The following is an 11,533-nucleotide window of genomic DNA, read 5'->3' as shown; positions in this document are numbered from 1 at the left end:
GATAGCAGAAGGAGAAAGTCCTGGGAGGAGAGGAAGTTGAGGGAGGTCAGGAGGTAAAGGATGGCAACTGACGACCCAGTCAAAGCAGTTCAGGCCTCTGGAGAGTGAAGAGGCCTGAAGAGAAGAAGGAACCGGTAGAAGGGAAAAAGGGAAAGACCTCGAAGGAAGTATAGTTCTGTAGTGGAGAGACAAAAGGAAGGGTAAAAAAAAGCTTGCCCTTTGATATTTGGAGTTTTGGATATCATAATTTTGGGGGTTGGTAGTTTGGAGAACATTTATTATATTAAATGTGTCTCTATGGATTCTCTTGAACTATAGAGGTCTTAATTTTTGGAGACCCCCATCGAGATAATCCATTTGGATGGCATCAGGCCTTGGCCTCAGGGAAAAATCCCCATAGGTGAGAGTGTCAGCCCTCAGGGTTGAGAGTCTACCTCGAGTGTTTGTCTCTGGAGGAGAATCATGGACAAAAGTCATTTAGGGGCCTCTAGGGGTGTGTCTGGGCAAGCTTGCCAGCCTGTTTTGGGGATCCCCTCTGGAGGTCATCTGCTGCTTCCTTGGGAAGCCATCTGGGAACTCCTTGAGAGGTCATGCAGAGCTTCTTTGGGGAACCATCTGGAATCTCCTTGAGAGGTCATGTAGGCCGTCCTTGGGAAGCCATCTGGAACCTCATCAAGAATACATCTGCAACTTCATTGAGAAGCCATCTGAGACCTACCCTGGAGGTCATCTGGAGCCTTCTCCCGGGGCCATCTTGGACTTTCTCCAGAGGTCATTTGGGGCTTCCTCAGGAGGTCATCTGAGACCCCTGTAAAAGTAGTGATTGGGAAATAAGGGAAACCATGGACATAAGTTTCTTTGGGCCTGGCTTACTTCACTTAATATAATTTTTTCCAAGTCTTTGCATTTCCTAACAAATGGGGCAAAGTCATTCTTTTTGATGGAGGCATAGAATTCCATTGTGTACATAAACCACATTTTCTTGATCCATTCATCTACTGAGGGGCATCTGTGTTGGGGCTTCCTTAAGAGGCAATCTAGGACCACCACCTGAGGTCATCTGGAGCTTCTTTTGAAGGTCATTTCAGTTTACCTTGATAAGAAATCTATGACTGTCTTCGGACATCATCTGGGACTACCTTGAGAAGACCTATAGGACCTTCTCTGGAGGTCATCTGTGGTTTTCTCAAGAGGGTTATCTGGAACCTCCTCTGGAGTTCATATGTGGCCTCCTTGAGTGGCCATCTGGGAGCTACTCATGAGGTAATGTCAACCTTATTGAGAGGATATCTGGAACCTCCTTTGGAGGTCATCTGACACTTCCTTGGGAAGCCATTTGGAACATCCATGAGTGGTCATCTAGGGCTTCCTAGGGAGGACATATATGACATCCTCCAGAGGTCATCTGCGACCTCCTCAAGAGGCAATTTGGAATGTCCTCTCTGTCATCTGGGACCTACTATAGAGGTCAACATTGAGAGGTTTGGGGCATGTAGATTAAGTGTCTGTGGCTATTGTTCTGTGTGTGCATGCTGATAGTTCTATCTGTGTCCTGTATGCACTTCTGTTTACTCCTTTTATCAGGATGGGAGAACAAGGCCTAAATTTGTCATATCCAAAAAATATTCTCCCCCAGAGTTACAGAATCCCTCAGAGGAAGATGCACTGATGTACTCTTTCTCCTATTATTTGCCATCAGCACCTCTAATGTTACGTCCTCCCATGCCAAAATTGGTTACTTGTACCATCCTGAGGTGGTACAGTGTGGTATGTTACCCTTATTACCCTTGAGATAGGAACAGGGAGGAGATGGTGGGCAGGCCCCCCTTTTAATATATGGTCTCTTTACAACTAGTGACCTGTATTACTGGAAACAGCAAAATCCATCCTTTTCAGAAAAAAAATAACCAGGGCTCATTACCTCATTACAGACAGTAATTTTCACACACAAGCACAACTGCGATGAGTGTCAGCAAACTTTACAGATGCTTTTCACCTGGTAGAAAAGGGAGTGAACCCTGCTCGGTAAATTGAATGTGGTCCCTGGACCGGACAGTAGCTCCACTATTGAACCAGACCATTTGGATCAAGTCTTTCCCCAGGCTTATCCAAGCTGAGACTAACAGCAATCGAGGTATGGAGGTGCTTATCAATTATTGCCAGGTTTGGTTAGCAGGGATACCACAGAGGCTAGAAAGCCAGAAAGGTGAGTGAGATGGGAGAGTTCCCCAGTGAGTACCCTAATGCTTTTCTGAAACTTCTCCCAGAAGCCTATAGGACCTATAGGCCTATAGATCTTGAAGCCCTGGAGAATCAAAGAGCCCTTAATATGGCCTTTGTTAGTCAGCCCCATATCTTAGAAGAAAGCTTCAAAAGTTATAAGGTTTTGAGGGAAAGGTGTATTTTGAGTTGAAAGTGGTTGCCCAGTGGGTGTTTGATAACAGAGGTACCCTGGAAAACAAAAGAGTAAGAAGGGGGTTTGAGTTTTGTTAGGAGCACCAGAATAGGGATCAAGAAACCTTGGCAAAGACAGTACAATTCATTTGCAAATAGCAGTAGGGAACCTCTAGGACTAGATCAGTGTGCTTATGGCAAGCAAAATGGACATTGGAAAAAGGAATGTCCAAGGGGGAGAAAGATTCAAAAGGACAGGTTATGTAATCCCATTAACACCTGGAAAATGTGTTCATATCTCTGGAGAAACATGCAAAGGAGCTTGTGGCTCTGAATTCCAACTGTGTTCAATTTAAAAACAGCCCTATAAACTTAAGAAGAAATGTGGCAAACAAAAAATTTACACACTTCTATCTCAAAACACAGGTTATAAAATACTGAATCTCCAATATGTGCCAAACAAAACCCACTAAGAGGTTAAAAGAAAATAGAAGAGCACACTGGAGAAACCAGAGAATTATTGACGTGAAGAAAAGTTTTGAAGATATAAATTACGAACTTGTGAGAGTAAAAAATGAGAAGAAAATCCTCAAAAGGAACCTAGAAAATAGTCAGAATCAAATGAAATTCAAATACATTAGCCTGAGTGACCATGAGGCAAGTTAGGGGACCACAGGTCAGAGGCCAACAGAAGCACAAGACAGCAAGTTGCTAACCACAACTCAGGCCAAGAAGAGATCCTGATGCTTCATTAAGAAATAGTGGACATAGGAGTTCCGGGAAGATGGCGGAGGAGAAGCTGGAATCTGAACAAGCTCTTGCATAGAAAACAGTTTCAGAGTTCCAGTGAACAGTCCCAAGCCAGAGAATCACACCAAGTGTGCCATCACAGGACAGAGAGTTAGTCAAGAGAAGGGAAGCCAAGCAGACACATCTGAGCGCCTGCCAGCAGCTGCTGCTGCCGCGCCAGGGTCGCGGCAGCGACCACCACCGCGGGGGCACACCTGAGACACAGTCCTGGACGAAGGAGCCAGACGCAGCGGACAAGCGGATTCTACTCAACACGAGCAAGAAACGACAAGGAGCGGACAACTTCATCCTGCACTTTGCAGACCAGAGACGACGCGGGATCCAAGACTCGGCGTGAGTAGAAGCCCGACTTCCTCACTCCTTCTCAGTGAGCAGAGGAGGGAAGGCCACCCCTCCCCCCCCCAGCACCGGTGATCTCCATCTTGGATACCGACAAAGCTTGGAGGAGCGGCTAGCTCCAGCTCAGGCCTTGGAATAAAACTAGTCATTTAGCAGGTCACAAGAACTTAACGGCGAAGTGACCTCACAGACTCAGTTCCATCCAGGGAAAAGTCACCCAGCTCAGGCGCCAGCCATTGGAGTGGCTCTCCTCACTGGGTAACCAGAGCCAGAGGCTGCCCCTCCCTCTAGCAGCCACCACAATCAATTGAAAAACAGAAACCCTGAGAATGGCTCCAGGCTGGGTGCTGTGAGTTTTTTTTCACAAAATAGCCCCAGGGAAAAGCTACTGTTTGTTGAAAGGCCTCAACTCTACCCAGAACCTTGCCTCATCACTGCATCCCCCTCTTTTGTGATTCTCAAAGCAGATCACCCTCCCAGTAAACTAACCTGGGAGGGGGATCTCAAAATCTTGGGTAAAGCAGAGCATTTTTCTGCCTGTTCCAACAAACTGACTTAAGAAACCAATCAAGCCACAGGACCTCAAGCTGACCAGAGACTCCAACCAGACTCTGGTTACAGACAAAAGGGAGATACAGGACTCTTCCCACCCCTCCCCCCCAAAAAAAAAAAATCAAAGAACTTTTTTTTTTTCTTCTTCTTCTTTTCTTTTTTTCTTTTTTTTGTTTTGTTTTTTTTTCGTTTTTTGTTACCTTATATATATATAAAATTTTTCAGCTTTTCTAAAACTAATCTTTAATTTTTGCCTCTTCTGAAAAAATATTTGTTTTCCATTAACTTTTTTTTTTCTCCTCTTATAATTTCTATTTTAGGAATACGTGAATGTGTGTTTTCCTTTCTTTTCTTGTCTTCTTTCTCTTTTTCTTTCATTCTTAATTATCTTTTTGTTTTTTGTCTAGCTCTACTGAACTTCTGATCTTTTCTTCTCACTTTCCTATCCTTTCCATCTTTTCCTCTTTGTTCTTCTTTATGTGACTTAACTCTTGTCCTGCATATCCTCAGATAAACCCGTAGTTAACCAGTAGACCCTATCCCCCATTGTGTACACACTTAATCCACAAACTTATTACTCAATTCAAAACCTCTGAGACTTAAATTCATTAATAGCAGTACTACCTCTTTATACCTATATAATATTTTAAGCATTTTTTTAAAGTTTTTCACATCTCCTCTATGTCCCTCCCTTTCTCTCAACATATTCATATTCCTCTATAAATAGATGGTCTTTTAATCTCTAAAATAACATTAATTTTTACGTTTCTATTTTTTTTCTGGTCTCTTTTCATTCCCCTTTCCCTTTCTTCTTTTTCTCTCTCTCTCTACTTGCATCCTACCCAACCTATTTCCTGCATTGTGATTAGGACATAGTTAACTCTCCCTGTGCCTCCCCACACTAATCTATTCCTATTTTTTACCCACATCTCTCCATAACCCTAATAATTTCTGGTTTTCCAAATTCTTCTCTGCGGTTCGAAACCCTTTAACATATAGTTGTTTGATGTCGAATATATGTATCTGTTGAACTAGATTGTATCTGTAGACTATTGACTGTACAAATGCAAACTTTGGTTGATGGTTGCCTTAAGATAGTGTTCTAGCACAAAACTGGTGCTATCTTCATCTCAAATGGGCAGAGTAAGCCGGAAAAACACAAGAAAAATGGCAAATTCGGGTATCTCAATTCCCAATATTGATAATCAGGGGTTAGAACAGATAATGAATAATCCAGAGGAGAGTTCCCAAATAGCTCTACAAACACTGGTGGCAAACATGATAAATGAGAAGTTTGACAACTTACAAAGGACTCTGTATGAGCGTGATAGGGAGAGAGAGGAGGCATCCCAAAAGTTTATACAGGAATATCATAAGCGTGAGGAAGCTACTCAAAAACTGATACAGGATTTGCGTGAACAACTTGAGAATACTCAAAGAGAAAGGGAGGAATGGCGTGAGCACGCTGAGAACACTCAAAGAGAACTGCAAGAATCCCACGAACGGGAGGAAAGAGATCTGCAGGAATCCCACGAACGGGAGGAAACTAATCAAAGAGTAATACAGGAATTGAGAGACCAGGTAGAGAACACACAAAGATCACTAAAGGCATTCATGGAATCCATTAACAAAGAGCTGAAGGAAGTCAGGGAGACCACAAAAGGAATGCTGAATGGAACCCAACAGAAGGAATGGGAGCCCAAAGAAACCATAACCAATCAACTAAGTGAATTGAGGACAAACACTGAACTCCAAATTAAGGAATTAAAGAAATTCATACAAGACCTAAAACAGAGCTTCAACAAAGAACTTGAAGCCATCAAAGCTGACCAAATAGAAGGAAAAGAGATAAAAAACAAAGTAGAGAGTCTTGACAGCAGGTTAGACCATGCAGAAGATCGAATCTCAGGGATTGAAGACAGCGTAGATATTATAGAGAAAGAACATACAACCATCCAAGACAAGTCCAAGAAATATGATAGATCTATCCAACACCTGGAAGACACCATCAGAAGACCTAATCTAAGGATAATGGGTGTAGAGGAGCACCTAGAAAAAGAACTTAATGGTCTAGGAAATTTGTTTAACAGGATCCTAGCAGAGAACTTCCCAAACATGCAAAAAGATAGGCCTGTCCAGATAAAAGAAGCCTTTAGAACCCCAAATAGACCAGACCAGAATAGGACATCCCACCGCCACATTATAATCCACACAGGATCAACTCAGAACAAGGAAAAGATCCTTAAAGCTGTCAGAGAGAAAAGGGTAATCACCTATAAAGGGAAACCAATTAGAATCACCTCAGATTTCTCAGCAGAGACAATCAAAGCAAGAAGAGCCTGGAATGATGTATGCCATGCCCTAAAAACAAACAACTATCAACCAAGAATACTGTACCCAGCTAAACTCTCCTTCATAACTGAAGGCCAAATAAAAACCTTCCATAGCAAAGAAAAATTGAAACAATACATCTCCACCAAACCAGCCCTACAAAAGATTTTTAAAGATGTCCTACACATAGAAAACCAACAAGACCGCAATAAAGGCCAAGAAACTGCACCCAAACTGAGAATCCAAGAACCATAGGAAGAACCCTGTTTTTGCAGCCCCCAAGAAGGTAGATAACATGGCAGGAACTCCCAAATACCTCTCAGTCCTATCTCTTAATGTTATCGGACTGAACTCTCCAATTAAGCGACATAGACTGTCTAGTTGGATTAAAAAACAAGACCCTTCTATCTGCTGCCTGCAGGAGTCACATCTTGCCCATAAAAACAAACACATTTTCAATGTTAAAGGCTGGAACAAAATCTACCAAGCAAACAGACCGCATAAACAGGCGGGAGTTGCAATCCTAATATCAGATAAAATAGACTTCAAATTAAAATTCATGAAAAGAGATAAACAAGGTTGCTACATACTAATTAAAGGATCTCTCCTTCAGGAGGATATAACAATTCTAAATATCTATTCGCCAAACAATGGAGCACCCAAATTTATCAAAGAAACAATACTTTCCCTCAAATCCCATACAGATACAAAGACATTAATTGTTGGGGATTTTAACACACCACTCTCCCCACTAGATAGATCAACTCGGCAAAAACTCAAGAGAAACCTCAGATCTAAACAGCTGCATAGATCAACTAGACTTAACAGACATCTACCAAACATTTCACCCAGCAGCATCAGAATACACGTTTTTCTCAGCAGCACATGGAACGTTTTCTAAAATAGACCACATTTTAGGCCACAAAGCAAACTTGTCTAAATTCAGAAACATTGAAGTTATACCTTGCATTCTCTCTGACCACAAGAGAATAAAATTAGAACTCAACATCAAAAGCCACCAAAGAAAGTCCGGTATCACATGGAAGCTGAACAACACACTGCTGAATCATGAGTGGGTCATGGAAGAGATTAGAAAGGAAATTCAAATGTTCATGCTATTCAACAAAAATGAACACACAAAATACCAGCTCCTCTGGAACACAGCAAAGGCAGTACTCAGAGGCAAGTTTATAGCTCTGAGCTCCTACATCAACAAATTGGAGAGATCTGAAACTAACAATTTAATGACACATCTAAACCTCCTTGAAAAAGAGCAGCAAGATAAACCCCAATCCAGTAGACGGAAAGAAATAATCAAAATTAAATCAGAATTAAATGAATTAGAATCCAAAAAAACTATAGAAAGAATCAACAAAACAAAGAGTTGGTTCTTCGAAAAACTTAACAAAATTGACAGACCCTTAGCAAATCTTATCAGAAAAAGAAGAGAACACACCCAAATTAATAAACTCAGAGATGAGAATGGAAACATCACCACGGAAACAACCAAGATTCAGAACATTATAAGGGAATATTTCTCAAAACTTTATGCTAATAAGTTTGAGAACTTGACAGAAATGGACCTCTTCCTAGAAAATATTGACATGCCAAAACTAAACCAAGATGAGTTAAACTATCTTAACAGGCCCATATCAAGCATTGAAATAGAAACAGCAATAAGAGACCTCCCAGCTAAGAAAAGTCCAGGACCAGATGGTTTTACAGCGGAATTTTACAAGGCCTTCAAAGCAGAGCTCACACCAATTCTCCTCCAACTCTTCAATGAAATTGAAAGAGAAAGCTCACTACCGAACACATTCTATGAAGCCATCATAACCCTCATCCCAAAACCAGACAGGGACTCATCAAAGAAAGAGAATTATAGACCCATTTCTTTGATGAACATTGATGCAAAACTTCTCAACAAAATTTTGGCCAACCAACTTCAACAATTCATCCAAAAAATCATACACCACGATCAAACAGGATTCATTTCAGGGATGCAAAGCTGGTTCAATATACGCAAATCAATTAATATCATTCATCACATCAACAGGAGCAAGAATAAGAACCACATGGTTATCTCAATAGACGCAGAAAAAGCATTCGACAAGATCCAACACCCCTTTATGATGAAGGTTTTGGAAAAATTAGGAATCCATGGAACATTCCTCAATACAATAAAGGCTGTATATGACTAACCTACAGCCAGCATTATACTCAATGGTGAAAAACTAAAGCCATTTCCTCTTAACTCAGGAACAAGACAAGGATGCCCACTCTCTCCACTTCTCTTCAATCTAGTATTAGAATGCCTAGCTACAGCAATAAGACAATATGCAGACATAAAGGGGATCCAAATAGGGAAAGAAGAAATAAAACTCTCCCTCTTTGCAGATGACATGATCTTGTATTTAAAGAATCCCATAGACTCCACTCCCAAATTACTCAAGCTGATTCTAAACTTTGGCAAAGTAGCAGGTTATAAAATTAACCCCCCAAAATCAATGGCTTTTCTGTATGCCAACAATGAGAAAGGTGTGGCTGAAATTAGGAAAGCAACTCCATTTGTAATAGCCCCACAAAAAATAAAATACCTAGGAATTAACTTAACTAAAGAAGTGAAGGACCTCTATGATGAAAACTTTAAAATCTTGAAAAAGGAAATCAACACAGAACTTAAAAAATGGCAAAACCTCAGATGCTCCTGGATTGGAAAGATTAACATCGTGAAAATGGCAATACTTCCCAAGGCTATCTACAAATTCAATGCAATACCTATCAAAATTCCACCCTCATTCTTCAAGGAAATAGAAGAGGCAATCCAAAAATTCATATGGAACAATAAAAGACCCCGAATAGCAAAAACTCTCCTCAACGGAAAGAACACTGCTGGAGGAATATCAATACCAAATTTCAAACTCTACTATAAAGCCATAGTAATCAAAACAGCTTGGTCTTGGCATAAAAACAGACCTCAGGACCAATGGAATAGAATTGAAAACCCAGAAATGAACCTACAGACCTATAGCCATCTAATCTTTGATAAGGGAGCTAAAACAACAGAATGGAAGAAAGACAGCCTCTTCAGTAAATGGTGCTGGCAAAATTGGTTAACTACATGTAGAAAATTAAAGCTAGATCCTTATATATCACCCTGCACCAGAATCAACTCCAAATGGATCATAGACCTTGAAATCAAAGCAGACACTCTGAAAACATTACAGGATGGAATAGGAGAAACCCTAGGTCTCCTTGTCTCAGGCCGAAATTTTCTGAATAGAGAACCGGAAACACAACAAATCAAAGAAAGGTTGGACAAATGGGATTGCATAAGGTTGCAGAGCTTCTGCAGGGCAATTGACATAGCTAGCAAGATCAATAGAAAGCCCAAGGATTGGGAGAAGATCTTTACTAGCCATACAACGGACTCGGGTCTCATATCTAAAATATACTTGGAACTCAAAAAATTAAACCACCCAACAACAAATCCTCAAAGAAACAACTGCCCAATAAATAAGTGGGCAAAAGACTTAAAGAGAAGATTCTCTGAAGAAGAAAGAAGGATGGCCAATAGACACATGAAGAAATGTTCAACATCCCTAGCCATAAAAGAAATGCAAATCAAAACAACATTGAGGTATCACCTCACTCCAGTTAGAACAGCAAAAATCAAGAACTCTAACAACAACAGATGCTGGAGGGGATGTGGACAGAAAGGAACCTTACTTCATTGTTGGTGGGAATGTAAACTTGTTCAACCACTTTGGAAAGAAGTATGGAGGTTCCTCAAAAGACTTCACATAGAACTCCCCTATGACCCAGCAATCCCACTTTTGGGCATTTACCCTAATGTTTACAAAAAAGACCACACTAAAGCTACCAGCACAACTATGTTTATTGCAGCATTATTTACCATAGCTAAGATATGGAACCAACCCAGATGCCCCTCAGTAGATGAATGGATCAAGAAAATGTGGTATATATACACAATGGAATTCTATGCCTCCATCAGAAAGAATAACATTTCCCCATTTGTTAGGAAATGGAAAGGCTTGGAAAAAATTATATTAAGTAAAGTAAGCCAGGCCCAAAGAAACATAGGTCCCATGGTTTCCCTTATTTGCAATATCTAGTATAGGTATGAGTCAAGAGGAAAAGGTCAGATAATGTGATGTTAGGAAAATGAACCCTTAAATATGTATTTTAAAGTTTTTGTTTCTTTCATGCATGTGTTTCTAATGCATTTATAAGATTATTTCTTTGTTGCTTTGTATGTCCCTCCCCCACAGTGTAACCCCCTCTTTCACTATATTTGATGTCAGTATAACATGTGGAGGAGATGGGGACAAACAAGTCGTTTAAGGATTCAGGTGGACCTGTTGCAACAATGAGAAGTACAAAAAGTCATGTCAAAAGAAGCTTTACAATGTCGTTGTGTGGGGGGGAAGGGGGGGTATGATTGGGTGGGGAGAGGGGGGAGGCTGGGAAGGGAGGTGTAGGGTAAACAAAGGAGGAGGCTGCAATGCTTGCTAAGAAATGTATGCATTATCCTGCCAATGTAATTGTAACCCCTCTGTATAGTATGTTCTCAAATAAAATAAAATTAAATTAAAAAAAAAAAGAATGTTTTGTAGGGCTGGTTTGGTGGAGACATATTGTTTCAATTTTTCTTTGCCATGGAATGCTTTTATTTGACCTTCTGTTATGAAGTACAGTTTAGCTAGGTACAGTATCCTTGTTTGATCGTTGTTTTTTTTTAAGGCATTGCATACATTATTCAAGGCTTTTCTTGCTTTAATTGTCTCTACTGAGAAATCTTAGATGATTCTAATTGGTTTCCCTTTATAGGTGATTGATCTTTTCTCCTTGACTTAAGGATATTTTTCTTGATCTGAATTGATCCTGTGTGGATTTTAATGTGATGGTGGGATATCCTGTACTGGTCTGGTCTATTTTGAGTTCTAAAAGCTTCTTGTATCTGAATAGACCTATCTTTTTGCATGTTTGGGAAGTTCTCTGCTAGACCCTGTTAAACAAATTTCCTAGACCATTAAATTCTGTCTCTAGGTGCTCCTCTACAACCATTATCCTCAGATTAGGCCTT

This window comes from Dipodomys spectabilis, unplaced genomic scaffold (genome assembly GCF_019054845.1).
Source record: "Dipodomys spectabilis isolate Male_0828 unplaced genomic scaffold, ASM1905484v1 ptg000074l, whole genome shotgun sequence".
Classification (NCBI taxonomy): domain Eukaryota; kingdom Metazoa; phylum Chordata; class Mammalia; order Rodentia; family Heteromyidae; genus Dipodomys; species Dipodomys spectabilis.
The sequence above is the reverse complement of the archived record's forward strand: the minus strand, read 5'-3'. Positions refer to the sequence as shown.